The 5356-nt window shown below is 44.7% G+C and overlaps 1 protein-coding gene across 1 annotated transcript in view; it reads right to left on the minus strand.

Moving 5' to 3' along the window:
- SEPT9 (septin 9) overlaps nucleotides 1-5356 on the minus strand; it is a 234837-nt gene that overhangs the window by 112887 nt on the left and 116594 nt on the right. The window lies entirely within an intron of this gene.

Below are 5356 nucleotides of genomic sequence, written 5' to 3' on the forward strand. Positions count from 1 at the left end.
CCCCTTCAATATCAGAGTCCTCTCCTTTCACATCAGAAACCCTCTTCACATTAGTAGCCCCCCTTCATATCAGGAGCTCCTCTTTGCATTAGGAGCCCCCTTCAATATGAGAGCCCCCTCCTTTCACCTCGGGAGCCCTCTTCACATCAAGAGCCCCCCTTCATATCAAGAGCCCCTCTTCACATCAGGAGCCCCCTACAATATCAGAGTCCAGCCTTTGAATCAGAGTCCCCCACTTTTACATCAGAGTTCCCCTCTTTACATCAGAATCCTTCCATCACAAAAATTCAAGGCACTCCTAAGCAGGTAAGAAAGCACCCCGGTGTGCCACGGCACCCTTGTTGAGAAAGGCTGCTGTAAAGGATTCTGTAAAGCTAGCTATACACAATACAGGTTCCTCAATGTGCCCCCCCCTACCCGCCAACCCCCCCATGGAGAATGGCAGACCTGCATGCTGCATACAAGTGTTCTCGGCAAAATCACGAGAGATCACTTGTACAGGACAAGCGGAGGCTTCCCCACTCTACATTTAGCTCTGCTTGCCCAAAGCAGGGGCTAAATGTAGAGAACAAATTACCCGCCTGGTGCCCGGAACTGCATGTCCCGGGCATCGGGAGATAGGAATTCCACACCCCTGCTGCCCCTCTACTCTCTGCTGCCCCAAGGCCGGGCCTTAGTTGGCCTTGTGGGAAATCCGGCCCTGACAGTCACTGTTCGGCTGATAAGTTTCCATTTGCCTTCGTCGATTTTTTAAATTGAATTTTGCTGAGCCAGGCAGTGCTTGCAGGGTCACCCAGGGCTCAAATTTTGGCTGATTCAGCAGGAATTGCCCAAAATTTAGGCCAATCTACAGCCAGCCTAAAACAATACATAGAGGTCCATTTATAAAAGTTCTGGCCTGCTTACAGTCAAGCGGATGCCATTCGCACGCTACTAATGCCCCTAGATGGCTCTGACGTGTATAGGAAATTCCAGTACTCCGGCCGGAACTTTTATAAATGAACCCCATAGTGTGAATTGTACTTTTGTATTGCAGAGTTTGTCAGTACATGGATCAGGCTTTTTCAACCATAGGCTTCCTCCAGAGGTTGCAAAGGATTCCATGAGTAGTAGCAAGGGAAGATTGATCTGCTACCTGACCATTATTGTAAGGGGTTGCTACACTGACCACTAGTGTAAGGGAGTCCTTCTGCCATGTCCACTAATCTAAGGCACACTGGTGACCAATGTACAGAAACACTACATTGACCACCAATGTAAGGGGCCACTTCTCCACTGACTACCAATTTTTAATGTTTGCATGTTTTTTTCCGGCTGATATCATTATTCATTTTAGATGATTATTACTGAAATGAATGATGTCATAGTTAAGGCGGCTACTAAAAAAAGATCGGATCTAGGTGTGAGGTTCGCTAAATGTATTTCTTTTATATCTACAGCCTACTGATCACACTAATGTACCATGAGCTGTACTGTAGATATAATCATTTTAGCAGGTGTTCTCCGAATTATGACATTTATTTCAAGGGTTCCTCCGGAGTGAAAAGGTTGAGAAAGGCTGATGTGGATTGTGAATGTTGACACTCACAAGGCTAATGTGTATCATTCAGAAAGGACTGGGGAATAATGTGACAGCCCATTAAAACTGCTTGTTATCAGCGGAACAGCCCCCCTACCCCTTCCCATGGGTGAGGAGTGATTCATAAAGTTGCAGGAAACTACAGCTCTTGTCATTTATGTGGAACCAAGTGTTTTAATCAGATTTAAAGTGAACCTGTCAGTAATTTTACACTTTTAAAACTTTCTAATAAAAATGTCTGTCAACTGCCATCCATTGTTTAATCAGAGATTTGGGTATAGAGTAGGGCTCAGCTGAAAACAATATAAAGATTCCACCATCTACACTAAACAGCATGTATACAATGAAGCCTCTGCGCTATATTACTGTGAAAAGCTGCTGTGTCAAAAAGAATAGTCACCCACTATTCTAAGGGGGTTATTCACAGAGGAGCCGAAGGGTCCTGCCGTAGCTTCAGCTGATCCTTCGGCTTTCTTCGGCTGCCGGAGCCCTTCGGTTTAGTCGAACCGAAGTGCTGCTTTACGGGCTATTTACTATAGCCTGTACAGCAGCCAAAGGCATATGCTTTGGCTCGACTGAGCCAAAGTGACAGCCGAAGCGGGGCAAATGGTCTGCCGAATGCTGGCCTTTTGCCCTGCAAATAACCGCTGGGCGGAGCTAGCTGTCATCTCACGGCGGGCTCCGCCCAGTTGTAATACCAGATCAGCGCCCCCATGATTTGGGGACGCTGAACTGTCATTAAACAATAACAACTGGGCGAAGCCGGCCGTTGTTCATTGGCCGTACTGAGCCGTAGTGAATAATTCTTCGGCTTACTTCACTATGGCTCGTATATTCACTCGGCTGCTTCCGGCGGCTTAGTGAATGACCCCCTAAGTGTTGTTTTTTTGTAGTATCCCTTTTGTGGCTCTTTTTAAACAATTCATTCATGGTCTGGCTTGCTTTTTTTATTCTGAAGTGATATACAGTAAATGTGACGGGTATGTCTCCTGCCTAGACAATTTGCCATTATTAGGAGTCCTTCTTTCCCGTTTTAGAAAGAAGTGAGGTATACAAAAGTGTGTGAAATCCATTTTCTGCATCATAATCCCGCCACTTCCCCAGATCATGGGGTTAAAATGAGTTCTATATGTATCTGCATCCAAAGAACCACCATGTGACGGACCCAATGAACAAAGGGGCCATTTGGGGTTTTCTGCCCAGCACTGTTCATTGATCACATGATAACAGCTCTGATGTTTGCATGGACTCTGTTATCTAATAACATGTTATGTGTTTAGTTGCTGGAGTTCAATCTTGAAGTAAAGGCTAATAGGGACTTGTACAAATATCATCTAAGAAGAGCAAAGATGGCCAGACGCTCCATGTTTATCCTTAGAATCGGGGATATTAGCACTGGATTGAAATAAAAGAATGTTCTTCATACGGCTCAGTTTGCTTTATAAAAATGAGTGTGTGCTTGAGCAAACCTCGGAGGCGCTCCAGTCTTTCTAAGTGGATATCGTCAATGTAAACAAAAGACCACTGTGTACTATAGGCCCAGTGGCACAAACTGGGTGTGATGGGGTATAGCCAAACCCAAGCCCCCAAGGGCATTAACTGAATACTAGGGAATCGAGAACATCAGTATTTTAGCATCATTCCTTCCTTCTTTCTCTTTCTCTAAAGCTAAACTCCAGGCATATATAAACACAAATTAATACAGCTGAATAGTCATTACATGCATTTTTGTAAATGCAAGCAGTGTAAGTACCCGCAAGTGCAATTGTCTCCCACAGCAGAGCTCAGAATAGGAGAAGTAGAAGCAATACAAGGAGCCAATCAGTTGTGGTGCAATACTTATGTGCTAACAGGGGAGGGGCTGATGGGAGGAGAGAGCAGAGTGACAGAGATATGAGTTCATTAGTGTGCTGCTTCTCTTTTTACTGTACAGTCACAGACTGAGGTAGGAACAAGAACGGTAAGTGTTGCTTAACTGCCTCAGAGAAAAATCAGGTCTCCTGCTCTGGCAGACAGGGCTGAGCTGTATTGCAGAGCTGTGTAAATCTCTGAACTTGATGGACGCAATTACAACTCATTTGGCAAGCACAACAGCCCCCATATACATTATGTATTTTAGATTCCACTGCGTACATTATGTATACCTATAAGGTTCTATTTACGCCTAGGTGTTTTGTAGCTCAATTGCCTAAGCGGGTCAAAGCTCAACAAGAGGATCCCAAAGTTTCCAGTGTCCTCTGTTGACATCAGAGCGTTCTGTCACTCGCAGCCTCAAGCCTGTACCGCGGAAAAGTACATGAGCTTCTTTTCGGCCAGAATAGAGCGTCTTGTTGCCATAGACTTTAACTGGAGCGCCTGAAAAGCTATTATAAGATGCACATTTATGCGTTCCCATTCAAAGCCCATAGGAACAAAAATACTCGATTCTGCTCCTGTACTACAAGCAGTGCATAAAAACACTTGAAATACGTGCACACAAACATGCTAAGAAAAATCGCTGGGCTACTCTCACGCTTAGGTGTGAATGCAACCTAGGGCATCCATATTCAAGGAAACCTGTCATGAAAGACATATGGGGGTTGCCATTACTGACCGATCATTCTGGGAATGCAGTTGCTCAGCTGTCATGCTGGTTCAATGACTTTGATGCTTTCTGAGTCACAGGCTCATTATGCAGAATAGGAGTTATGACTCTGAATACTTGTAGTGGGTCAATGAGGACAGTGATAGTTAGTCAGCTAGCATTTTTAGAAGGTCAGCATTGGTAGCCCCTGAATCTCCCATTGACAGATTCCATACCACTAACAGGTCTCCTAATTTAAAGTGACACTAAACTCAGGAGTTAAATCTTAAAAATACATTCAAGTACCTTTTAATTATTAACAAAAATGTATCTTATTTGTGTATCAGACAGCAAATGAACAGGAATCACCAGCACTCAGTAGGAAAATGTTCAAATGGTAAAGTCCATTTAATCGGACAAATCGTCATACATGTCGCAATAGCCAACGTTTCGGGGCCACGCAGGGACCCTTCATCGGGGCAAAAATGTAACACCTGATAAAGGTTCCCTGCGTGGCCTCGAAACATCGGCTATTGCGACATGTATGACGATTTGTCCGATTAAATGGACTTTACCATTTGAACATTTTCCAACTGAGTGCTGGTGATTCCTGTTCATTTGCTGTCTGATGTGCACAGCGCCATCCCTGAGTATCATTGCAAGTACCATCATTGTGATATGGGCCGGAGACGCTGTAAGGAGTGCAGGGGGACATACTGCTCTTCATTATTTGTGTATCACTCAGCTGTAGATCCTCAAATCATCTATGCATTGGTGCTGACACTGTCCTTCCCTCTGGAGGGTGGCTACTTTTGTTCGCCATGGTCCCTGTGTGAGTTGTAAAGTAGCCACCGCTCCCGTGATGGACTACAATCCCATGTTCACTTTACTAAACTCCAAGGTAAATTAAGAACAACTGCTCTGGCTACAATACTTTACTTCAATCCAAATTTGTCCCCTACAGTACTCGCTCAGTATCACCCAACCCAAAGGACTAAGAACATAGTATAAGTGCAAGGCATCATGGGCCCCATTCACTATCCAATGGTGCATAAAGAGGTGCTCGCGTCATCATGTCATGGCCGTCCTCATGACTGCATCACTGGGGATGTCCCACCATCCAGTGAAGGGAGAGGAGGACCCCATGTTTCATGAGACTAGCCAGGAGACTTGAGAAAAGGTAAAAAAAAAAATCACACAATATACTGACAGGG

The sequence above is a fragment of the Nanorana parkeri genome, unplaced genomic scaffold (assembly GCF_000935625.1).
Source record: "Nanorana parkeri isolate BGI_ZX_2015 unplaced genomic scaffold, ASM93562v1 scaffold209, whole genome shotgun sequence".
NCBI lineage: Eukaryota > Metazoa > Chordata > Amphibia > Anura > Dicroglossidae > Nanorana > Nanorana parkeri.